The sequence below is a fragment of the Rhinichthys klamathensis genome, unplaced genomic scaffold, assembly GCF_029890125.1.
Source record: "Rhinichthys klamathensis goyatoka isolate OS25496 unplaced genomic scaffold, OSU_Roscu_1.1 h1tg000301l_1, whole genome shotgun sequence".
Taxonomy (NCBI): Eukaryota; Metazoa; Chordata; class Actinopteri; order Cypriniformes; family Leuciscidae; genus Rhinichthys; species Rhinichthys klamathensis.
Genome location: NW_026606820.1, coordinates 3,497,506 through 3,524,728, shown reverse-complemented (window position 1 = coordinate 3,524,728; position 27,223 = coordinate 3,497,506). Strand labels below are relative to the sequence as shown.

Genomic DNA, 27,223 nt, shown 5'->3' with positions numbered 1-27,223 from the left:
TTTTAAAACTCTGATATCATGTTTTATGTGTATAAATTATGTGTGGATATTCCCAAACTCTCGGACAGTGCGATCTATGTGATATAATTATTTTTTTATTAAAAACACATCTGTATTACAGAAAAAATATTGATAAACACGTAGGCCTATTTAAAATGGAATTAAATAAGTACTTTGTGTGTCTTGTTCATTATATATTTTTTCATATAAAAGCAACAAAACTTAAATTACATGCAGTTTATTAGCAACACCGTGCACGGGCGTGAATCCCACGATATCCGCCTTTGATCTCACAGGTGTCTGATCCACTGCGAGAACATGTGCGAGAAGCGAGATCTATCCGGCCTGCCTGTGCTTTTTTCACTACTCCCCTCACTGCAGCCGCCTACTCTCGATTACATTTCAGGCGAGGCAAGGCGCATCTCAAACAAGCCTAATGTAACCTCGACCAATTAAATTAGCTGCAGGGCGGGATTTCTGGTGAAGTGGTTTTTGGGGGGAAATCACACTTCCTCATTAACTTTGAAACAGGAAGTAGCATCGAGAAGACTTAAAGAGCATTTTACATCAGGCCAGGGAGCCTCAGCCTCGGCTCAGTGCAGAGTAGGCTGGTATTCAGTGAGAGCGGTCTTGAGTCAGTGTGTTTTCGGTAGTTTTTGAATTTTAATTTATCATCGTCATGGTAAATTATTGTGTTTGTGGAGGTTGCAAAAACTCCGGCCTGTCAGGACATCGAGTCCACAGGTTTCTATAACAAGAAAAGGGACTGTGCTATATATCTGTCGTGCCTGGTGCGGTTTGTGCAGGTGAAGAGACGGGATTTCTCTTCCGCATCGGCTTCGAGAATCACAGTCGTGTGTAGCGTTCACTTCAGATCGGAGGATTATCATCCTGGCGATATGATGGAGTTTAACATGGGATGCCAAAACAAGAATATTGATCGTCGTATACTGTACCAATGGCATCAAATAGTGTGATATAGGTAGTCATGCCCTAAATAGAGCCAACTTGTAATTGAAAAACAAAATTACTATAAATCTTTCATTTTCTGTTAATGTTATAACCCAGGTGAAAAATATGTATTAAAAATTTACTTGAGTATGTTTTTAGTACAACAGAAATATACTCAAGTATAGTTGTTATATATTTAATAAATATACCCTAAACATACTGTCTGCTGGCCTGATATATGATGGTAATAATCTGTACAATATTGTGAGCACAGTGTATATCGATATCGAACGTGTATATATATCTATAAGCTAACACTGGTCTCTCTCACCAAGACACCTGTCCTGTTCTCCTGGTTGGATGTCCAGTGCAGGATGCAGTGAGCCCTACTTGGAGATCTGAGGCTCTGACTTCTTTGACGTTGAAATCTTCTCTGGTTAATTTCTTCTGTTCAGTCCCTCAAGGTCAGACATCCGCAAGTAAAAACATGAACACACTGGAGAGCTGCTTCATAGTAGAAAATTAAGTTGAGAAATCTAATTGAGAGAGATACTAGCTATGTTTCCAGCCATACGTTTTAATCCGAATTAAGTGATATCAAATGAAAAATGCCTTATGGAAACAGTAAAATTAGATTGAATTTCATGAATATCGACTCAAATGAAATACGTTCGGTCTCATCGGATTTTATCCTGATCGATATACGGCTTATGCGATAAAAGCTGATGGAAACGTTATTTGCCGAATAAATAATGAATTGCGATTAAGTTTTAGCCTAGGTCATTTTATGGTTGCAACACGCCACAAAACATCTAAAAGAAGAAGTTTTAGTTAATTTCCGCCCAGTATTTCCGCTTTGTTTGCGCACACATGGCGGGTGTCAACAAAGACAGATGTAAGTGGACAAAGCAAAAAAATGCTTCAACCAAAGGGTTTCCATGAAGTGTCTCTGAACCACGATCTCCCAGAACTGTTTGGAGCGCTGTCGTTCCCACACCACAGGCCGCCTCCGTTGTCGTCGGGCATTTACGTGCATCTGCATCATCATAGCAATGTGTTGATAGCGTCGTTGTTTTCTTATTATAGCTTGTTATTAGACTTGTAGTCAAGACCGCCTAAACCGAGACCAAGACACTACCAAGACCAGAGGGTATCGAGACCAAGACCAAGACAAGACCAAGACCAAGACAGACCAAGTCGAGACCAAGTCGAGACCGGAGGGAAAAAAACAGACTAGTGTTGAAGCTAAGTAATAACTTGTAAGATTTTGTTTTGCATTGCCTGCCTATCTCTGCTGATTTCGAAGTCTCCAAATGAATCCATTTTGCAACTTTTAAATACATAATTATATTTTTAAAAACGAAATTATAGGCTTAAGTGCAGGATCCGAAAGTTGGTCGTTTTGTCGCTATGGTTACACACACACACACACACCGTTGGCGGTGCGCTCAATGTCATCTGTGAGTTGTGCTGTGCAGTTACCCAAAATCTCCTGAATGAAGTTAAAACCCATCATGTCACTGATATGTGTTTTACTAAATATTAATACATCAAAAACTGTACATGATAGGCCAATGTGTTTTTTTAAATCAAGTGATCAAAGTGCTCGTTGCCGCTGCGATCAGTGGCGCGGATACAGTGTTTTCTCGTGTGGCTCGCGCACACCGCACTTGTCTTCACTCGGACGTGCGCTTCAATCAGTTGTGGATATCGCCGTGGATATTGTTGTATTGCTAAATCCCCCGACCACTGTCTCGGTCTGAGACAGCGAGACCTAGACAAGACCGAGAGGTCCGAGACCAAGACAAGACCAAGACAAAAGACCGTCAAGGCCGTGACAAGACCGAGACCACGTAAAAGTGGTCTCGAGACATATATCACTACTTGTTATTGCATGGCTTGGTTGAATTCTAATGTAGAATGCGGTCTGTTATTTCTTGATAACAGACCGCTGCTAAGTATAACACACCGTTGCCATGAAAAACAGACGCGTTGCTAGACAGGGCGGTGCTAGACATAAAGCTCTATGGGGCACAGGCAGTAAAAGAAATGGACACAGCGACCCCATAGATTTCAACGGAGAAAGTTGAAGCCCATTAGAAGCACTCACTTCCTGATAGCCAAGCGTACTGCGCAGGCTCAAACTGAGCTTGACGACGTAGATGTGACGTGAGCAACCGTTCTGACCTTCTAGTAGCTGTGCCGAGACAAATCTGAATTGAAATCTGAAACAAATCTGTTGTTGAAATATTTTGTCCCGTTGCTTTTATGAACTCTCTATCTATGGGCTTCTCCCTTGACTTTATGGCTCCACGTCCACCAATTGCCTCATAGACAGTAAAAGATTGTGTTACGTCCCATGACGTAATATTTAGAGTTTATGGGTGCTGGCGATGTTTTCTCCCCTCCTTCTGTCTCTCTCTCTCTCTCTCTCTCTCTCTCTGCCAGGCAGCGCCCCAAATCACCTGCAGCTGGTGCTGATTAACAGGAGTGGATATAAAACACCAAAGACACAGTGTTCGAGAGAGATCCCTTTTCGTCTATCCCAGACGTTGTGGTGTTACTTGTTGTTAAAACTTTATCTGTGAGATCTGTGTGATCTGTGTGATCTGTGTTTGAGTACCACGAGCTCTTAGACTGTGTGAGTTTAAGTTGTTCAACCGTGTAGGGAGACGGGTGCCAATTTGTTTGGAGTATCTACTCCTAAACTTTTTCTCCTGTTTATTCTTTGTTAGTCAGGGAGAGAGGTAAGATAATTGTCTTTGATTTCATCTTCTTTTTGTTAGGAAAGTTAATTGGGTTTAAACCTTAGGAAGTCTCCATTTTGTTTGTTATTTTGGCCTCGCCCTCTCCTGACGATTTGGTTATTATTTAAACTTATTTATCTGTTACTGACTCTTGCTTATTTTGTAAATATGTTGAGCAAGCCTTTGTTGGCCTAAAATAAATAAAGAACTACTTAATCAATCTCCCTCAAGTTCCTTTTATGATCAGGTCAAACTCAAAGGGTGTTGTGTAAATCTGTTAGATATAAAAGTGAAATACAGATAGAGCTGGGATAGACGAAAAGGAGATTTCTCACTTTCTTTTTTTTATTGTTACATCTTTCATTTATTGTTAGTCCCTCTTTTCCCCTAGACTAGAAGGAGGGAACGTAACAATTGCCTACGAGCTTCTCCTTCTGTCTATACGGTAATTTATGTGCGACAGAGTCCCGTGGTTATGACTATTTTTACAAAAACGGCTTCTACGGGGCCATAACGTAAGATACAAAGTAATGGAGCCTTTTATCCATTGTCCTGTTTCTTAAGAAATAAATAATGGGCAAATGGAGTCTTTGGACGCCTCAGATGTAAAGTTATTCGCTGTCAAAGTGACGCCAAAATGAATGGGAGTCAATGGGATGCCAACAGCAGGTGATAGTCTTCTACAATGGCGGCTCCCTAGCGATGCTTCAGTTTCCGGCTGGTGGATTACCCCCTTGGGCACAGGTCCCCCATTCTTTGTCAGAGATAGCAACAGTAACTAAGGAGGGTGGAGCTTACCGATAGGTCAATTAAATATAAATTTCATATCCGAAAGAATGAGTCATTGTTATCACACACAATCAAAGACAGTGCTGCAGGCAGGGGTGAAATTCAGGGGAAAATTTGGATTTTTTGGACCTACATATGTGCATTTTAAGGTGTTTGAAGGCCAACAAATTGGACAACAATAGCTTTAAAAGCATGTTAGTGGGCAGCAAAGCATACATGATTTGTCAAGCAGATAACAGATTCTTAAACATAAGAATGAGAATAAATGCTGCAATGAATGATCCATACTACAAAATGTTAATGTGTATTGTCAACATTCAAAACTATTTTAACTCATCCACACACAAACATAAAATGATTAGCCCACATATATATATATATATATATATATATATATATATATATATCGACTATATATATATATATATATATGCACTATAAACAGAAATTCAAGGGGGTAAAATTAATTTCTTTCTCCAAACTAAGTTGATTTCTATGTGATCAATTTATGTATAAGTGTTTTCACACATAATCACTGGTGTAGGTCGTCAGTAAATGAGTTTGGCATGTAGAGAAGTCCATCTACAGAAGCCAATAATGAATAAAAATAAGATTATTTGTATTATTTACAAACTTTTATTTCGTCGTGTTTTCATAGCCTACGTCAATACGCGTGCCAACACCGGACTTCAGTGAGCTCAGATGTGTGCGCGCGCAGCAGTTGCTAGGAAACAGACGCGCGCAGACATGGATTTCTGTCGCGCGGGTCAGCTTCTGTTTTCGGTTACTCAAAAACCTGACAAATGTCTTGAAATACAACATCTGTACAATGCCTTGAGCTGTGGTCACCGAGGAGGAATAACTGACGAGTGACGACCATAGACTGTAAAAAATTATGGACATAGTGTCCGTGACGTCACCCGTAGGTTTCTGAAGAGCGTTTTTGAAGCCTAAAGTGGGCGGGGCCGGCTGTTGCCATCTTGGCAGCGGGTCACCTCTCGTCACTCCCGGATAAAATAAAATGAGCAAAGAGGTGGGACGTGGGTGGAGTTGAGGTGCTAATGCTATATGCTACTGGCCTCGCGCTGAAGTGACAGCTGATTGAAGAAGTAAAGCCAATAGTTAAAGTTCATGTTTTTGCCCTTCGAAAATATTATAATAGGTAAAAGACGTAACTAAAAGTGAGACTGTGTATCGTGATGCATTATTATTCTGCTATAAAAATGTATTATCATGCAGTAACTTACAATATTGCTCTGAGCTTGTGCGTGTGACAGTGATTCATCCACAAGCTCTTTACGAACTTGACATGCGATGCCATGGTGACTGACATGTATGTGGATGATCCACATACATGTCAGTCAGCATGGCATCGCATGTCAAGTTCGTAAAGAGCTTTATTCAGTCCATTTTAAAATCTGATTTTGGCCGCCTCTCAATTTCTCAAATGGGTTAAACCAAAGATATTACCTCGAAGTTCAAGTAAATGCACTTGAAATCCGCGCTCAGGGTGTGCATCTAAGGGTGTATTCACACCTGCCTTGTTTGGTTCGATTGAATCGAACTCTAGTTCGTTTCCCCCCTTGGTGCGGACCTTTTGGGCAGGTGTGAATACAGCAATCGAACTCTGGTGTGGACCAAACAAACGAACCGAGACCCAGCTGAAGAGGTGGTCTCGGTACGCTTCCAAACGAACTCTGGTATGGTTCGTTTACGGTGTGAACATGAACCGACCCAATTGCAAGAAAGCACTGTGCCTTTGAGTTAAAAGGCTTCCGTAGTCGGAGATTTTGGCATAATGGTTTGTGTTATTGTTGTTCAAGTGCGAAAGAGAATTCCATTCCGGCGCGCTGTCTGGCCACACGATACTGTTGCGCGTCGTGTGTGTGCATCATTGGAATGGAATGAATCAATGAATGAGTGTGTGCATCAGGACATTCACATACAGCGCGTTCTCTTTAGTCTAATCGCGCATAGATGCAAAAAAAAGCTTTTGCAGTTCATATAATAGTTACAAGGATGACGCTGCGTTAAACTGGACAAACTTAAATCGCAAGCGTTAACATTGACAGCACTTGTTAGCAGTATATACAATAAGAATCTCATTATTTGAATGTGTGAACATAGCCCCTCTCTATGAATCAAAACTGTATACCTTATCCGTCTTCTGCGCAGTTTCTTCATATTGCGTTTGTACAGAATATAACACAAAATTAGTCAAATAACAAATATTGCAGTACGAAATATCTCCATGCTGAGCCTTTTTTGCACTTCCTGATTTCCCTACTTGAGAATCCTTGTCCAATGAATGGACGACCTTAGCACACGTGTGGTTTTGTTTACACATTTTGGTTCACTTGCAAAAAGAGCAGTGTGAAAGCGAACCGTAAAAAAAAAAAAAAAAAAGATTATTTGGTCCGGACCAGAGCAAGTGAACTATCGGACTTTCCTGGTGTGAATACACCCTAAGTTACTGCATGGACGGAGAGAAAGCACTGACAGCTGCAGGATTTCATCTGACGGTACTTTTTATTTAACACTAAAAAGTTAAATAAGCCTATCTGTTCCGTGAGAGCAACAGTAGGGCATAACGAGTGTGGTCTCTACTCTCTATATCTACACTGTAAAAAATTCCTGGAAATTTACATGGAAATTTAGCAGCAAAATGCTGTTTTCATGTAATAACTGTAAGTTACTGTTTTTTTGCAATGCATTATGGGAGAACTTGGTCGCTTCAAATTTAGTCTTGACCAGCAACAGTATGACACTGTTATTTAACAGTATCATATTTTCCCATGTACATGTGAAAAGACATTTTACTTTCTGCATGAGGTCATTTTGCAGCTCTGCCTGTTATTAATTTATTTGTAAACTATTACTTTTAAATATTACATTTTAAACATCCAGTGATGTTTTTGTGATTTCAATCGGATGAAGAGACTGTTTTAATCCACGAGATACCACAGGAACGTGATCCCATTGTAGGCTACAGACTGTCATCACATCACATTCAAACGGGTAAGAAACGTTCATCCAACTTGCACATTTTCCTAAAATTTATCTGAGTATAAAATTAGTGTGAAATGTTTTTTCTTCTTCTTGTGTGGTTACAATTTTAAAGTGAGATTCAAACTGTTCATTATCTCCCACATGGAAAGAACCTATATGAGGATATATGCGCATATATGAAACATATATGCAGTTTATATGCACATATATGCTTCATATATACAGCATATATGCACATATATGATAATATATATGCTGCATATATGCGTATAATATTGCACATATAGGCAAAACTGAGGTGCATATGTGCATATACCTATGCATATAGGTATCCTGTATTGCTTCTTTTTATCCACATATAAGCCCTATATGTGCATACATGACTCCTATATAGCTCATGGCAGGATCTGGTCATTATACAGTACCTCACTTTGGCAACTGTCATACATGATGCCTATAGCTCATATTTTCTATTATCGAGGCAATAACTAGAACTAACTAAAAAAAGAAATTATGCAAGAACTGTATATGTGCGAACATGTGAAATTGGTATCACATGTAATTGGCATGTTATGGAATTTAACTATGGCAATTAAGTGAGAGGAGATGGAAAGCTATTACAAGGTCAATTCTTTCTTGTATGAAGATAGTGGAAAAGAAGGAAATAACAAAATGGTTTGTTGTTTTTTTATTTTGTCAATCAAGCCCTTTTTCCAATTTCAAGTCACTTCCAGATTTACATTACAGCTCATACACATCCACACATTCACCGTTCCACCAAATGCAATGCAAAATGCAATGTTTTCTGTATTGTCTTAATGCAGTTTCTATATGAATATGGCTGAAAGGTCATTACAGTCTAAATGTAGCAACAAAAAAAAAGAAAAAAAAAAGAACAGAACATACATTGAAGTAATCATCTTCTTCATCATTATCATCATCATCATCATCCCATCTATCTGAGCATTTCACTATGGTTAATGATTTTGAAGACAAGCATTTTGAGTCTGAGTTTTTAAAAAATCGAAAAGCCCAAAGATCTGTATCTCTGCTAAATGAATCTTATATGTTTGAGGTGGCCTTTATCTTTTTTTTTTTTTTTTTTTTTTTTTTTTTCCTAAATTGTTGTTTCAACTTATACTTATCAAATGTGAAAATCTGTAAAAGAAATGTGTCAAGAACTTGATATCAAACTCTGTAATTTTGAGAAAAAAAAAAAAAAAAAAAATTCTCCACTCTGCTGCTACCATGGCTACAGCGCCGCGTAGTTGATGACGTCATCCGCCTGACGTTTGACGATTTGCGCCGAAAGATATCGGCTGGGAGTGAAAATGGCGATATCAGCGTTGGAGATCCGCTATGTCCTACTTATCATCAATCGTAAGTATTCCTAATTCTAATATTTATTAGCAGGGTTTTTTCTGGAGATGGATATTGCGGTGGCAGAGAAGTATAAACTTAGAAATAGTATGGGCTGAAAGTTTAACACGTGTTTGGCAAAATACATGCTATGTTGTTAACTGAGGTAAAGTTATTGTGGGTGCTCATATAACGTAGCCGTTGATAAGATTCAAATTAGAATTATATTTATGTGTCTCTTTCTAGAGGAATTAGTAGAGGGTTAACAAAAGTCATGGCCTAGAGAACATACAGTCCATGAGAATAAATGATGCTTCTCTGCCTTCAACGGCTCAAGAAGTCAATCGGCTCCAGAAAAAAACCCTGGGGAATTTGAATTTGGAAGAAATTGGAGAAAGACATTTTTTTTAATTGCGTTCACAACCAGGTTTCCTCTCCAGAGCCTTATCAATGGGCTTTGGAGGGTTGTAGCTTGCGTTCACAGCTGCAGGAAATGTCTTTCGAAGAGTAACGTTAACGTTAGGGCACTGAGTTGCTGGGTGCTATTCTGTTTTAGTGATTGTAATTGTTTTTTCTTTAGGCTATATAACTTCTTGCTAGAAATCCCTCAAATGAAAAGTGACCTCGCCATTATTGCTCAAAAGGTAAGTTCCACTGATTTTCATTGCTTTTTAAAATTGTTTCTCAAGCAGAGCTGTAGAGACTTGTGATGTTGGGCTGATTGATAGTGTTAATTATTTGATGTATTTGCACTTTAATTTATTGAAGAGAATGACTATATTTTTGTTCTATGAACAAGACTGGAAGGAGTCCTGTGGAGGATCTAGATGTCTCCTCGACTTTTGGAGAAGTGCAACCGGTGAGTAACCCCCTTGCATTTGTATTTATTTATTTATTTAGTTAACTTGTTACTCAAACAGAGCTATATGGATTTTTATGATGTTTGGCTGATTTATTTTTATTTTTTATGTTTGCCTATGAATTTATTGACATGTTTAATGTTTTCTAAGCCCCCCCTGTAAATAAGAATCTATAGTGGCTTGCTTGGATGAATAAAAATTGTTGTAGAGTTTTACTAAGTTTCTTTCTTCTCTAAGACTCCAGAGAGGAGACCGAGCCCTTTAAAGAGAGTCCCATGGTGACTGAGTGCTTTCGAGAGACACCACAGGTGTGTGTAACGCTTATATACCTCAGATTTTTCTGTACTTATTTTACTTAAGGCATATGTAGTAAGGATGGGTATAAACTGTGTGCTTTGTAGGAGCCAATTAGTGTTATAAGAGACAATCATCCTTTTCTCCTGCCCACCTTCACTCCTCTCCACCCACTGTCTTTTCTCCTTCCCTACTCTCCATCAGACCTCCTCCTTCTCTCCTTTAATAACGTTTAGGGCAATGATTAATTTGTTTCATATCTTTATCATTAATCTGCATTTATACATCATAACCTATTAACTTTTGGGAAGCTAAGCATAATAATCAATATGAAACATGAAAAAGTTTCTAAAAGTTGCCAATAAATTAATATGAAATTGATGTGAAATTATTTTTCAGATTGAAGTTATAAAGGCCTCTGGGGTGTTTTGCCAGGCAGAAGCGTGGAAAGCAGCCCGCCTTGCCACCTCTGCCACTGCCATGGTACCGAATCTGCTGCTGGGCACCTTTGATTTGGATACTTTGCTGAAAAGCAACCTGAATGGTACTAAACAACATGTTCCTAATCTCTTCTGTCCTTCAAAAAAACAAGTCAGTCATATTCTGTGGAATAAATTATGTTTGTGTGCGGGCATACCATCGCTTTTTTACTTGCCATTTTTGTATTTCCTTGCACCTCAAGAAAATGTGATGTGTATATAAAAAATCTCTTGTTTTCACCACCTTCATTTTACCCCCCTTTCATAATAATTTTGAAATATTACTTTAAGGTGGGAAGCCAACCAGAGGGGATGGGGAGCAGCTGGTCGCCCTTGACCAAATTAAAAAGGCAGCCATTATTGGTGAGTAAATGCATAATGCGTTGAGAAGGGAAAACAAAACTTTTAAGACTTTATAAGTTCACCACTTTAACCATAGGCTACTTGTATCAATGTTTATTAGGCATCAATGGAGACTGTATAATGTAGGGTACCCATTATTGTTACTGTATCTGCTTGGAACCTATAATACTAATTCATTGCTTACTCACTTCTTGATGCTACCTTTCCTCTTCTAAAGCCACATTTCTGAAATTTTTCTATCCATGAATTTTCTCTGCTTTGGATGCACATGATTGACTGTGTGACTGTTAACAATGCAGTCCCCATGACGGACATGTGCATATGAAAGAACGATGCCGCTAAAAAAAAAAGGGGGATGATGTTTCCAATCAGAATTTCTTTCAGATTTAGCAGAATCCAATCAGAATCTTCCAATTGACGTGTTTACATGACGAATTTTTTTATTTGACCAGCCCTTTATCCAAAATGTGTGTCCAATCGCAGCTGTACTGTAAGCACTTTGGGTTCCTGATGAAGCAATATATTGTTATTATTATTATTATACTGTCTTATTATTTTTGTCTTCTCTAGATGCTACATTGAAGAAGTGGCCGGCAGCCAGCCGAGGGCAGATAGGCACATCTATCAATTCGAAGCTCACGGAGCTGAGAAGATCAACAAGATAAATTGTTTGTTTTTTCTGTACAGTTTTTTGTCTTATTTTTGTTCTTGTACTATTTGATTGTTCTTGAGTAAATAAATAATTTAAATTTTTACATTTTGGGCTATTATTTATGTTGCCTAGTAGCTATGGATTTTAATAATTATACTAATATATAGGTAAACATATAGCTGGATATATACGTGCATATATGTACCTATATAGGTACATATGTGCACATATATGTGCACATATATATGCACATATATAGGTACATATATGCACCTATATAGGTACATATATGCACGTATATATGCACCTATATAGGTTCATATATGCACGTATATATGCACCTATATAGGTACATATATGCACCTATATAGGTACATATATGCACACATATATGCACACATATATGCACCTATATATGTACATATATGCACACATATATGCACCTATATAAGTACATATATGGACGTATATATGTACAAATATATGCACACATATATGTACATGTATGTGCATATATGTACATATAATATAGGAAAACGGCCAATTTTATATATGTCACATATATTGAAATCCTATATCAAAACCTATATTAAAACATATATGTTTATATAGGTTCTTTCCATGTGGCAGGGTTTCCGCGGGGTCATAAAAAGTCATAAAACGTCTTAAATTTAATAATAAGAATTTTAGGCCATAAAAAGTCATAAAAACGTCCGGCTTTTCCATACAAGGTCATAAATTACATTTAGCCACGTCTTAAATTGATATGCTCATTCATTCATTATCGCGATATAATGTTTTCTCTATAAAACGATATCAAGAGTTCGATAAATGTTAGATCATGTTTATGCGCCAAAAGCGGAACGAAACTCATTTGAACCGCGCGCGCCTCACGGAGCGTTTATCCGCTCGGCTCAAAGTCCAAACGGCAGCGTAGCGCGATCAAGCTCACTAGAGCAGACGCGTTCTTTTACTGTCTATGGTTAACTTTGATCAGTCTCGATCACGAGATCCAGTGAGAAGCACTTGAATTCAGCGAAGAACACAAATGTCTCAGTGATTTAAACCAGTTTAAAGGCAGATGAAACAGCGCTGACGAACAGGAGAAACACTGTGCGCAACTATACAGTCAGAAAGCTTTTCCATCTACACATTTACATCCTTTACCATGGTTTTACTGTAACGTTAGCCTAGTAATATTAACTGCTCCATGAAATGTGGGATACATATTGAATTGTATTATATTATTAATGTAGACAATGTATTAAAGGACTAATGGAATATAATTACAGTATTTATGTATTTAGGCTATAGCCTACTGTTTTTCATACATTTCATAAAGATACGTGCCATCAAAGTCAGGCAACACAAACCTCTTTCAAGACTTGAAACAATATCCCCCATTAGCACATGCAGAAACTAAGAAATTAATTTTGAAATAAAGATATTATTTTTGTTAAGGAAAAAATACAAATGTTTGAATGTTCTACCTCAGATTTGTGAAATGTTCACCTGTTTGGCAAGTGTTTGTCATGATATGTTTTGACAATAAAGAGTAGTTTAAAACCACAATTAACGCTCTGGTTTCTACAACTTTCAGTTGGGAACAAAAATCTGCCTTCAAAGTTCAAAGAAATAAAGAATTGACATTTATCGTCATAATTATCGATATTGACTGATATATTATCGTGATAAGTGTTGTGTTGTTCCTGTGTTATTGATACTTAGGAAAAGGGAGCCTTCAGTTTGTTACTCTTAAGAAAATGGAACCTTTAAATAATTAAACTTATTACTTTTAATGAAAGTCAATAAAAAAAAGACTTTTGAAAGGAAGTTATTTTTCGTAATTCGAGTAGGTCATAAATTTAAATCATATTGGTCATAAAAAGGTCTTAAAAGGTCTTAAATTTGACTGACTAAACCCTGCAGAAACCCTGTGTGGGCTGCTACTGTTATTTGCAACTACGTATTTGATTTGATCTGTAGCCTAAGTTACCAAGTAGGCTACCTCTAAATATTAACATACAGTATAAAAATGATCCAGCTAAGTGTAAGATGACATGATATAGCATGTTTTAATCATGGAAAAAGTAACCGAGTAAAATATGATAGCTTGTTTGTGAGCTCGTTAGCATTCTCAGACTGCATTTGGTTTGCTACCGTCACATGCACACTTTATGCATATGCAACGGACACATGTCCCAATCTTTATCTTAGCAAAATATACGTGAGGTATGATAAAAATTCATAATTCTTGTGTACTGTGAACGTGCGTGTTCAAACCGCTGCAGAAATAGCAGCATAACAGACGGATGGACGGAATGTCGATTTTCAGATTTTTCTTTTTTATTGAGACTTTATTTTGTTTATTTATTTTTTATGTATCTCTTCTTTACATTATGTTTTTCTTGTCATTGTAGTTCAACTCATGAAGGCTTACTTTGTAGAGAAGCAATGACTGCTTCTTCAAGAAACTGTAAGTTTGCCTATTGTTTGTTCTATGAACACCTGAATAGTAATTGTTCACCTAAAAATGGTAGTTCTCTCATCATTTACTTAACCTTATGTTGTCTCTTTCTCTTGGAGGAAAAATTAAGATATTGTCGAGGAGAAATTATGTCTGTTTGTTTGCTCAAACAATGGAAGTTGAATGGGGACCAAACCTTCAAGCTCCAAAAGGAACATAAAGGTACAGTACAATTAAAGGGATAGTTCACCAAAATTTGCCCATGATTTATTCACCCCGAAGCCATCCTAGGTGTATATGACATTCTTCTTTCAGACGAATTCAATCAGAGTTATATTAAAAAATGTCCTGGCTCTTCCAAACTAATGTCAGTGAATGGGCCCCATTTTTTTTAAGTCCATACAAGTGCATCTATCCATCATAAAAGTGTCCAAAACAGATCAGAGGGGTTAATAACGGCCTTCTGAAGTGAAGCGACGCGTTCTTGTAAGAAAAATGCCCATATTTAAAACTACGCCACAAGAGTAACACTTAAAAATGTATGACATAGATGTAGGAGTAGCGTAAGCTTTGACGCCTCTCTCAGTTCAAACACACAGGGCTGGGCAACTGCGTTCGTCATTACGTTGTGTGTCAAGTTCAAATGTTATTCTTTTGCCGTAAATCAATGGAAATAAGATAATTTCTATTACCCTATAATATAATTTCTATTACATACACTGACAAATAAAATAAATTGTTAAACTCAAACTTCAGATTTACTGGGGCACAGCAGATTATACTGGGGCACGTGCCCCAGTAAAAGGGGTCTAACAACGCCCCGGAACGGACTATTTTCTTTAGCGGAACCAATACAATCGTTTGTATTATCGTTTACTTATCAATAAACTCAATAAACTCCTTTTTAAATCAATATTTTGTGTCAAATTATTGATTTATTTGGTAGGCGGTTGTTATAGCAAATACAACCCCTTCAGGCTAACAACCGCCTCGCTATACATTATCCCGTATGTCGCTATCAGCTGCATATTAAGCACTATTAGGCTACAACTTGTTCAATATTGATCATTTGTTGGTAGATGGCGCGATCTATTTTGTCTAGCAAAACTTTGTTCGCAAGTGTTTGCTTGAATGTTGTGCAATTCAGTGCGAAAATGAATGGAAACACCTTAAAATGTCTCAAATCAATTCAATATACCAATTTGATCGCAAAACAGCGTGTCATTACGCACAGGTTTTTATTCTCTTTAAAGCCGTTGGATGGAAACACACTTTCACCACCTTTATTCGCATGAGTTTTTTTTTTACCGAGCTTCAGATAATTCGATTGACAAGTGGATGGAAACTTGGCTACTGACACTGTTTTTTCATGTTTAATACTGTAAAGCTGTTTGCTTCTAAACAATATTGTGTAAAGTGGTATACAAATAAACATGACGTGACTTTACTGGAGTGCTGAATTGCAGAGCTCGTGCAAACATCCACATCGCTATGATCAGATGCTTTCTTTACTGTTTTCTCATCGCTGTCATTTTTGTTGTATACTCATTTTGTTATTGAAAGGGAAGCACACAGCACATATTAACATGTCCATCAGTGTGGGTCTCGTCGGATGTTTGCTAACAGTATATGACTGCTCAGTGCTCACATATTTCAAACTTCTTTTTTATACATTTATAATATTAACCCTCTGGGGTCGGCGGTATCGCCGGCGATACCAGCTCACTTTTTTCCTTATCAGTGCAAAAGAGACGACTCGGTTACTAACGTAACCTTGGTTCCCTGAGAGGAGGGAACGAGTATTGCGTAAGCTTACGCTATGGGAAAACTCCTTTTCTCGAGAAATATTGAAGTCTTTATGTAAAACGCATTGCAGCTGCACAGCATACAGCAATGAGCGAGGCAGCTCGGTCATTGGCTGTGCTGCGGCAACTTGCACGAACCAATGACGGGGCGACTCTGAACCCGCTTCCAATGAGCGTGCTTCGCGCCCACGCGCGTCAGAGCCCGCCAAGATGGGCGTGGCCAAGGGCTATATATTGGGCGCCCCGTCGTCTGAGTTCTTTAGGTTCAATCGACTGAAGCAAACTGACCAAGCACAAGCACGGCAGATTACGCAATACTCGTTCCCTCCTCTCAGGGAACCGAGGTTACGTTAGTAACCGAGTCGTTCCCTTTCGAGAGGTTCCTCCTATTGCGTAAGCTTACGCTATGGGAACGCCATGTAAAACGCCGTGCGTGCTGACTTCGCTTCTATTAAGCCGGAGGCCGGTGCCTGAGCCTTTGAGCGAAGTAATTATCCAACGAGCCAGCCGAAGGCGGGCTTTATAAAAGGACAACGTGGAACGGCCCGATGGGCGTCCAGAGACACACACAAGCACATTTTCATGTACTGTCATGTATGAAAAATCCTCCACATCAGCTTCAAAGATGTGATTCTATGAGGGAGGAGACAATGCTCAGCATGTACACACCCCAGCCTATGCATAGTTAGACCGACAGTATGTTAGAGTGCAATGAGGGGACCTGTAGGTTATAAAACCTGATAAATGTGGACGGTGAGGCCCAGCCTGCAGCCGCACAAATATCTTGAATGGGTATCCCACTCGACCACGCCCACGAGGAGGCCATGCTTCTCGTAGAGTGAGCTCTGATGCCCAAGGGGCACTGAAGGCCCTTGGCTTCATAAGCCAGCGCTATAGCATCAACTATCCAGCGCGATATTCTTTGCTTTGACACAGCCAGACCTTTAGTGCGGCCGCCAAAGCATACGAACAACTGCTCTGTCTGTCTGAACAGGGCAGAGCGTTCCAAATATACTCTGAGTGCCCTGACCGGGCAGAGTAAATTAGCGTCACTTTCGTCTGCTGGGGACGATAGCACGGCCAAAGATATCACCTGTGCTCTGAAAGGAGTAGAGAGCACCTTAGGAATATACCCGTGTTTTGGCCTGAGGACAACCCTGCTGTCATTAGGTCCAAACTCCAGGCAGGTAGCGCTTGATGACAGCGCGTGCAGGTCGCCCACTCTCTTGACCGAGGCGAGAGCCAGCAAGAGAGCAGTTTTGAGCGAGAGCTGTTTAAGGTGCACAGTTCGGAGGGGTTCGAACGGGGCACGCTTAAGTGCGTCCAGGACCGTGGCCAGGTCCCAAATCGGCACCGAGGGGGGGCGTGGGGGATTTATCCTCCTGGCGCCCCTCAGAAAACGAACAACTAGGTAGTTTTTCCCTAGTGTGCGTCCTTCGACCGGTTCATGTGATGCCGCTATGGCAGCCACATATACTTTGAGCGTGGAGGGAGTGCGGCCTGCCTCCAACAGCTCTTGTAAGAAAACGAGCACACTCGGTACTTCGCATGTCTCAGGATTCAGGTTCCTGGATTTACACCAGTCACTGAACACCTTCCATTTCTGGGCATATAAGCGCCTCGTAGAGGGCGCTCGCGCCTCAGTGATGGTTCTCAACACTCCACTGGGGAGGTTCCCGGGAATCCGTTGAGGGGCCACGCATGGAGGGCCCACAGATCGGGGCGGGGATGGAGGATCATCCCGTTGGCCTGCCTGAGGAGATCTAGCCTCAGTGGAATCGGCCATGGGGCAGATTGCATCATCTGCATCAGTTCTGGAAACCACGTCTGGTTCTTCCAGAGTGGGGCTACCAGGAGCACTGCACATTTCTCCTCCCTGATCCGACTGATGACCTGAGGTAGCATCGCGACCGGGGGGAAGGCATACAGCGGGCGGCTCGGCCAGACTTGGGCGAGCGCGTCTGTGCTCTTTGAAAAGAAGAGAGGGCAGTGCGCATTTTCCTTGGAGGCAAAGAGGTCGACCTCTGCTCTGCCAAAGGTTTGCCATAACCACTGAATCGTCAGGGGGTGGAGAGACCATTCTCCTGGGAGAACTTTGTCTCTGGACAGCATGTCCGCTCCCTGGTTCAGAACACCTGGCACATGCGCTGCTCTCAGCGAGCGCAGGTTGCGCTGGGACCATAGGAGGAGCTCCCTGGCCATCGAGTGCAGGGAGCTCGATCTGAGTCCACCCTGACGATTTATATGCGAGACTACCGTCATGTTGTCCGTTCGGACTAGGACGTGCTCGTCCTTCAGGTACGGGAGCAGGGCTCTGAGAGCCAAAGCGACCGCTTTCAATTCCAGACAGTTTATATGTAGGCGCTTCTCCGGGTTTGACCACAAGCCGGAGACAGGCCTGCCCTCGTAAAGGGCCCCCCAGCCTATTTTGGAGGCATCTGTCGTGATCATTTTTCTCCTTGTGTTCACGCCCAAACTCACACCGGACTGATACCAGTCGACAGCTTTCCAGGGCGTCAGAGCTTTTATGCAGCCGTGATTTGCTCTGATTAAAAAGTGGCCCGAGCGCCACGCGTGAGTGGGGACACGGCTTTTGAGCCAGCGTTGGAGAGGACGCATGTGCAACAATCCTAGCTGGAGTACAGCTGATGCTGAGGCCATGAGACCGAGCATCCTCTGAAATCGCTTGACGGGGGCGCGCGCACCCGCTCTGAACGATGTTGCAAGGCGCCGGATAGTGAGCGCGCGCTCTGATGAGAGGCTCGCCGTCATCTGCACTGAGTCTAGCACTATTCCCAGAAAAGAAATATTTTGGCTGGGGGATAGCATGCTCTTCGCAAAATTGATTTTTAGACCCAGGCACTCTAGATGACTGATAATCCAAGACCTGTGTGTCACTAACTGGCTCTCTGATTGTGCTAGGATTAGCCAATCGTCGAGATAATTTAGTATTCGCACTCCCCGCTGTCTCAGGGGGGAAAGTGCTGCATCCATACATTTCGTAAATGTACGGGGTGCCAGTGACAGGCCGAATGGTAGTACTGTGTACTGGTATGACTGTCCCTCGAAAGCGAATCTCAGAAATGGCCTGTGATGAGGCGCTATTGGAATGTGAAAGTAAGCGTCTTTCAGATCCACTGACAGAAACCAATCCCCCGGGCGAACTTGCGCGAGGATATGCTTGGTTGTTAACATTCTGAACAAGCGAATCATTAAAGCTTTGTTCAGATGTCTGAGATCTAGAATGGGGCGGAGACCGCCATCCTTTTTCGGGACGAGAAAATAGCGGCTGTAAAAACCTGCCTCGCTCATAGAGGGAGGGACTGTCTCTATAGCGCCTTTCTCTATCAGTTTGAGCATCTCGGTGCGTAGAACATGTGAAACATCTTTTCTCACTTTCGTCTCTACCACTGCTGTGAAGCGGGGTGGTCTGCGAGCGAATTGAAGCGAGTAACCGTGTTTTATTATGTTCAAAACCCATTTCGGCATGTCGGGGATATTTTCCAAAGCTTTCGCTCGCACAGATATGGGCTGAATGCTGGCCGGGGGCGTGTCGCAGTGACGTATGGCTCCCGCCAGCGAATCGTTCTGTGTTAATGCCGAGCTTACAGCTCTCAGCGGCGCGGGCGCGCACTGAGCAGCTCTGTTGAATGCCGAGTGCAGGGGTGCGTGTGAGATCACAGGCACGCTCGCTGTAATGCTCACAGAGTGAGATGGGGAAATGTTTAACACTGTGTGTGTAGTGCTTATGGGTGGGGGTGCATAGACTGTGGTAGGCACGCGCGCCACTTTCATAAAACTTCCCGCTCGTGGCGGGAGGTTTTTGGCCATATAAACAGTGTTTGTGAGTTGGGGTGCGTGCATAACAGCGGGCACACGCGCTACTCTTATACAACTTCCCGCTTTTACTGGGGAAGTGTTTATAACTGTGGGAACAGTGCTTGCGTGTAGTGGTGCATACGTGACAGTTGGCACACAATCTACATTTATGGGGCGTCCAGCCTGAGCTGGGAAAACATTTGGCACTGCGTTGACAGTTTTGATATGTGAGAATGCGCACTTTGGTGTGGACACGTGACCCTTTAATGACACAGGCAGAAAATAGCTCTTTATGTGATTTCTGTGTGTCGCCGTAAAAACGGCGTTTGTTTGCAGGTGGGCGAGCTGTGTGGCTGGCACATTGGCTGCTGTATAGACATTTCCAGCCGCCTGTAAGGGGACTGGGTAATGCTTTAAACGTTTTGGAGAGAACGGTCCGGCTCTTGCGAGACACGCGCTCTCCCTTTTCCTCCCTGTAGCTAAGAGGACTTACGAGGCTCTGGGTTCAGCACAATCCTGGGCCGAGGTCCCCGTCGCTCGGGCGGTTGTTTCCTGTTGGCAGAGCGCGAGCGGCGTCGAAAATCCGTTTCAGGTTTGGGCTGAGAGACGGGGGGCGCCGTCTTAGCTCGCTGCTGCTGAGGCGGCCGTTGGCGGCTCTGCGATGAGCTAGATCGCTTGGGCAGGAAGTGACGCATAGCCTGTGAGTCCTTACGGGCTTCGGTGAAGCGCTCGGCGAACTCCTTCACCGCTGGTCCAAACAGGCCGCTTTGGGAGATAGGCGCGTCGAGAAATGACGCCTTATCTGCATCCTTCATTTCCGTTAGCGTCAGCCACAGATGGCGCTCAAGGACAGTCAGGTTAGCCATAGCACGGCCGATGGATTGGGCGGTGGCTTTTGTAGCTCGCAGCGCTATGTCAGTGGCGCTGCGTAGATCCTGAAACGCCTCAGGATCGGGTCCAGACTCGTCCATACTGCGGAGAAGTTTGGCTTGAAACACCTGGAGGACAGCCATAGAGTGAAGCGCTGATGCAGCTTGGCCGGCGGCGGCGTATGCGCGACCGGCGAGAGCTGAAGTAGACCGGCAAGGCTTCGAGGGATGAGAAGCTTTAGCCTTCCATCCAGCGTTGGAGGGTGGACACAGATGATTGGCCACAGCCTCCTCGAGGGGCGGAGTCCCCTCATAGCCTCTTTCTTTCGCGCCGTCCACAGAGGAGAGCGACAAAGAAAAAGAAGGCTTCAGGCGAGCGGAGTCCGGGGCTTTCCACGACTTCGTGAGTTCGTCGTGAACTTCCGGGAAGAAGGGGGAGGGTCTTTGTCGAGGGGCCTGTCGGCGCCCCTGCAGGAACCACTCGTCCAGTCGGCTGCGGGCGGGTTCTTCCGGGGAAGACCAATCGAGCCCGAGGTCTTCCACGGCCTTAGAGAGAATGCGGACGATCTCCGAGTCCATGCTGGAGCCCGCGCTCGTGCCCGCTGATGTCGATGGAGCGGGGTCGAAGGCCGAGCCCGGCCAGTCGTCGGATGCAGCATCACAGGAAAAACGGTCATCCTTATCATCGTCATCCCCTGACGCGCCAAACGAGACGAGCCCCATCGCTCCGCTGGATGGGTGCTGGTCCGCCTGTGTGAACTGGACTGGCGGCGGGGAGTCTTCGGGTGGTGGTGAAGCACGCGGGGATTGGCCCGGTGTGACATCACTGCAAACCGCGTGCTCCGGCGGCCTCTGTGAGCGGCGTTTTTTCTTTCGCGGCTCGACTAGAGGAGACGGCAGCACGGAAGATGTGGGCTCTTTCGCGGTGAAAACTGCGAAGCGAGCGCGCAGCTCGGTGAGGCCCAGGGCGTCACACTCGGGACATCCGCCTCGAGTGAGGGCAGCCTCTGCGTGGTCCGGTCCCAGGCAGCGGGCACAGATGATGTGACGATCCCCGTCCTGAAGAGGGCCTCGACACGAGGCGCAGGAAGGCATTTGAAACAACGCCTAGTTAAATTTGCTCTTTTAGAAAAGTGTCGCGGGGGCGAACACTGAAAGCTTTGAAAGGATATAGATGACGCGCGCCGGATGGCTTAGCAGAAGGGATCGAAGGCGGCTGAAGGCGCCGGCGTCCTCGAAGCAGTCCTGCTGTAGGCTTGTCGACGGCGGCGGCGAAAAGACTCCAACAAATCCGGAGGATCCAGCGAAGAGAAGGTTCTTTGCTGAAGGAGATTAAATCTAAAGAACTCAGACGACGGGGCGCCCAATATATAGCCCTTGGCCACGCCCATCTTGGCGGGCTCTGACGCGCGTGGGCGCGAAGCACGCTCATTGGAAGCGGGTTCAGAGTCGCCCCGTCATTGGTTCGTGCAAGTTGCCGCAGCACAGCCAATGACCGAGCTGCCTCGCTCATTGCTGTATGCTGTGCAGCTGCAATGCGTTTTACATAAAGACTTCAATATTTCTCGAGAAAAGGAGTTTTCCCATAGCGTAAGCTTACGCAATAGGAGGAACCTCTCGAAAGGGAACTCAAATTACTCTGTTGATTTTGATCTTACACATCATTCGATCCTGTTAAGTTTGTATTTTTTTTGTGGAACCTCACAATAAAAACAAAGTGTTGTGCTTTTCGCCTAATAAAGAAAAATAAACATGATGCGCGTTCTGCGTTCTCTCTGTCAGTGAAGTCCATTCTGAAACGCGTCCGAAAAATGAACTGTAACTAAGTCAATACTTGCCACGGAGACACAAGACGTGTCTTTTTAAAGCTTGTATTCTCTTCTTTTAAATGAAGTAATTTATTAAAAAAATAAATATTTCCAGTTTATGTAATCCGTTTGAAACCAATGAGAGGTACAGTTTTTTCGTTCTCAGTTCATTATCTTTAATTAGCTGAGGCCGCCACGCCCCCAGCGCTTTTCACATGGTAAATAGGTGATCTAACGTTATGCAAAGCACACGCCCAGCGATCAATGGCATAAAAACACGAAGTTCCTTCACTGATAGATTCATTGCGTTTTGAGGATGGCATGGTACGCTGACAAAGAGGCCCTTCAGATGATTCTGGACAGCGAGGAAGAATTCACTTTTCCTCAGAGGAAGATTAGCCTATAACTCGGACGAGGAACGGCTGCATTTTGAAGAAGGAATTGATCCCGCGCCGAGGATACAAGTTCGGAGTAAGTTGTTTAGTGTTTTATAATTTCTTTTCTGATCGTATAGAGCTCAAATGAATTTTTTAGACTATATTTTGCCTAGCTTTTGACATCTTACAGAAAAGATTGCCTCACAATATCCCTAACATTCGCTCGTGTAAACTTTTTAAATGTGATATTACTCTCTAAACATATTTGTATATTAAATATATAGTTTTGATTAGCTTATGACACTGATTATCATGCTAAAATACTGCCTTATGCGTTATGTATTTTGTTTGCGAATAACTGCATGCCAGTGCTTTTTTTTTATCATTTTTCATGACTACATTACCCAATACCCATACACCCTTGAGTTTTACAAGTGAAAAGCGCATGCGTCGCTTTTGCCGCTGTCAGTGTTAGCTGCTCGGTTAAAATAAAATACAAATAGAGCATCACAGTGCGTGCCGTGTAACTGTCTGGTTCAACCTATGGTTAAACCCCGCGAAGGTCCGTGAAGACTGAAGATCGTGTAATGATGTAGGGCTAGCTCATTGGTCGCACGTCAGAGGCGCCCGCGCCATTGGATGTGCAGTTGCCGCAGTACAGCCTATGAGCGAGCCAGATGCTCAATGTGTTTTACATATAAGCTTCATTAAATCAGAAAAGGAGTTTCCCTGCACATTCACAATATCAAATTCACTGGAGGAAAAAGTTCGCGTGGCCGTCGTCAGATTTGGAGCTTCAGTCGACTTCAGTGAGGCGCGGTGGTTTGTGGGATGAGTAGTTCCTTCGCTCGGAAATGAAAATATGTACACAGTCTTGTACCTTTGATTTTATTTGGATTTTCTCTTCGTTTTTTCACTCGAAATGATATGTTGTATGCTTATGAGTTCAGCCGTTGCTGGTTATCCTCAGACATGCTCTAAAACTCTTTAGAGACGGTTTTTCCAAAACGTCAATGGGATAAATGAATGGGAAATTTACTTCCGGCACCGAAGCTCTCTCGGGCTGTGGGCGGGACTGTGATGCTCTATAGAGGGGTTTCACCAACGTCACGTTCTGGGCGGTAACCCGGATGCGCGGCCATTATGGAGGCACTCGGATGTAAACAACAGCATGGATTGCACTGTTCATGTACTACTGAACACATTGTTACACTAATAAACCACGGAAAAAACACGTGGTAGGTGCGAAATCATATAGAGAAGGACTTGGGAAGCAGGAGAGAGCGCAACATTTTGACAAACTAAAGTTAATATGTTTTATGTGGTCACATTATGTGGTAGCTGCTAAAGATCCGAACGAGTTAGCTTCTCTAGCACGTAACATTACTGCAATTCTTCCATCTATTTATTATCCCGAAATAAGATACGTTCAGATTGTCAGTCCAAAAAAGCACATGAAATTCGTTTCAAGTTACATCCATATGTGGTTTGAAATCCTATTCAAATCACATATCAGGACATCAGCCTCAGTCTGAACGATCGGATTTCGCGTGGTATGTCTTAAAATGCAAACGTCATTTATAGGAAACATGCTGAAAGTCACTGCCGAAACAATGCTGTGTTGTTGCAAAGTGCCGGACGAGCAGAAAAGTATTATTTCTGAAACCGGCGCAGACGTATGTAACGTTACATACCAGCCTCCTACAGTTCTGCCGTAGTAGTCCAGCGCGGCGGCTATACACATTTCCATGTTGTAACATTTAAAAAAGACAACATCTAACATTATATTGCAAATGCAACCCCTCCATCAACGCAAAGTCATTGCCATATTACCAAATAACATGCATGGACACACACGTCGGATCTGAACAGTTGCGATACACAGTGTGGACATCATTTTAGATCAGATTCCAATTTGATACAAAGATAATCGGATTTGGACTGACAGTGTGAATGTAGCCATAGTTAACTACGTCGACATTTTAGCCATAGTCAACGCTTCATTTACACGTGTCTGATGCTGTACCTCTCTTAACCACAAACTTTCATCAGTTTTTTGCACTCTTCTCTTTAACTTTTGACAGTCTATAGCACTCGACATGTTTTTTCCCGATGTGACCGATTGGTACAGACAAAAACCATCAAAAACTCGACCATTTTTCAGCAGCAATAATCAGCCAAATTTGCGAGTCCATTCAGTTCAGTGGCATTATTTACGTTCTGTGCCTCCAAAATGGCCGACTTCCGGATTGATGACGCGTCGTGAAACCCCTCTATACCACAGACAATAACATTTAAATTTGTAACAGAATAAAGGTGTTTTTTGTTTTTTTTACAAATGTAATTTTACTTTGTTTATTAATGTTTTTACTCAACATTTGTGCAGTTTTTGGAGGATTTATGATAAATAAATATTTACAGCCTACATTTACAAAAAAAAACAGCATTTTGTGTCAAATTCACTTTATAAAAGACCCAGATTTCTAACTTTCATTCATGGAGATAACATGGATAATTTTACATGGTTTAATGTAAGATTTTTGGCCATTTTTTGGAAAATGCAGTTTTAAAATAAAATAAAAATCACTTTAACCACTAGATGGCTATAGAGCTTCACTATATGCTATTTGCTATTTGACTAATCAAAATATATCTTTTCACAAGTTTTTCCAGTTGGATTCATATCCACATTTTGTACATTTTATTTATGTTCAGTAGCTCTTTCTACTGTAGCTCTTTTTAAGGGTATTTTTTCAATACCATTTTGCACATTTTATTTATGTTCAGGAGCTCTTTCTAGCTAAAGCAAATCCACACACTAATAAAAGGATTTATTATTTTTTATAAGGTCGTCTGTTGACTGCTGTTTATATAAAACCCCTTCAATATAGTTGTTGTTACCTCAGGGGAGGAGGGGAGTCAGCAAAAAATAAATAAATAATAATAGAGTACCGCCACCTCTTTTGGGCCACTTAAAGCACTGGGTATAGCCTATTGTTTTAGTGAAATATATTTCAGCCTCCGGTAAAATATGTGATACTGTCTAAATATAATATATTTTTTATATAAAAATGTTGAGTTTTGGTTAGCCTATGACACTACTTATGCTAAAATAGTGCCTTATGCGTAATGTAGCCTATTTTGTTTGCGAATAACTGCTTAGGTTATATAACGAGAAATATATTTCAGGCTCCGGTAAAAGAGGTCTAAATACAATATATTTTTTATATAATTAAATGTTCAGTTTTGGTTAGCCTATGACACTATATCATGCGTAAATAACTGAATACAGGTGTAAATGTTTGAAATGTAGTGATGTGTCGTTCGCGAACGATCCGTTCATTGCGTGTAGTCCTATCACTAAATGCGTTGATGGGCCATATAGACCATATGGCCCATCAACAGATATTTCTCCGTCCCATGGCCCATCAACAGATATATATACATACATTGTGCATCCATACCCATTAATTGTCCATCAGTTTACTTTGGATAATGTATGCTAACAGTTTTATTGTTGTTGTTGTTTTTTTTAGGAATGTGTCTGCATCATGCTCTCCTTCGCCAGCACCTCGCAGAGGGACACGCAGGTGCCGTTCAGTTCTCAGTGCGATCGAGAATCATACTGAGTAAGTGCACAGACGTAATATTTTACAGATGAAATTTAGCCTAATTGTGTTTACATCGTCATAATGTAAAAGTAGGCTACCTATTCTTGTGTGAAATTACAAAAATATATATATATATCCATGGCAATTAGTGATTGATAATGATAATAATACAGTTTATTTGATTGTGTTATCATGCTTTTTTCTTTTTTATAACAGATGTGACAATGAACACGTCCATCCACCAGTTCCGAAGAGAGCCAAGGCAAACAAGCAGGCAAGCAACAGGCAGTCCACTTTTTTATATATATAAAAAAACAAGTTTGGTCTTTTTATGTTTTTTTTTTTTTAAAGGATGTGTTAAGTGATAGTAATGACTTTAAGTCTTTACGTTCTTAGGAAAGATTTCTATTTTGAATAAATGCTGTTCTTTTTAACTTGTTATTCATCAGTGAATCATTCTTAGTTCAGGCTGCCTCACAGCACCTTGATGGGCCATTGGGGGAGTGTCTTTAGTCTTCCCACCCAGGTGTAAATCACATTAATATTCATGGCCATTCACACTCCCACGCATACAGCAGTGCTGACCAAAAACTGACGTAAGAAATTTAAATCATTATATTGTTGTTTGTGAAAGAGTGGTCAGAATGATTTTCACTTCATTTTGAAGTAAAAATTCTAGCCTACAAGAATAGTAACTCAAAAGTCTTGTGGACAACTATTCAGTATTTGTTAAATGGCATTATTGCGGTGACATTTTTTCCCCCAAAACATACTAACCACGCATACTATTTTTTTTCTATAAAATGCAAACATGTACATCCATTTTGCTCACATATTATTGTAGCAGAGTTTGTGCTGAATACAGCAAATTTATATGTTGACAAATGGTATGTTTTAAGTAGCTGAAATAAGCACAAATGTCAGGACATGTCAAAACATCTCAAGGGCCCCAAAAACACCTCAG

The 27,223-nt window shown here is 41.7% G+C and overlaps 2 long non-coding RNA genes across 2 annotated transcripts; both read left to right on the top strand.

Moving 5' to 3' along the window:
- The first annotated feature begins 8,792 nt into the window (after nucleotides 1–8,792).
- On the top strand, nucleotides 8,793–9,740 carry LOC130103972 (uncharacterized). The gene is made up of 3 exons (XR_008809420.1): nucleotides 8,793–8,876; nucleotides 9,456–9,499; nucleotides 9,655–9,740. It is a non-coding gene; the product is annotated as an uncharacterized LOC130103972 (long non-coding RNA).
- Nucleotides 9,741–10,498: 758 nt separating this feature from the next.
- Nucleotides 10,499–11,513, top strand: LOC130103973 (uncharacterized). The gene is made up of 3 exons (XR_008809421.1): nucleotides 10,499–10,553; nucleotides 10,780–10,851; nucleotides 11,422–11,513. It is a non-coding gene; the product is annotated as an uncharacterized LOC130103973 (long non-coding RNA).
- Nucleotides 11,514–27,223: the final 15,710 nt, after the last annotated feature.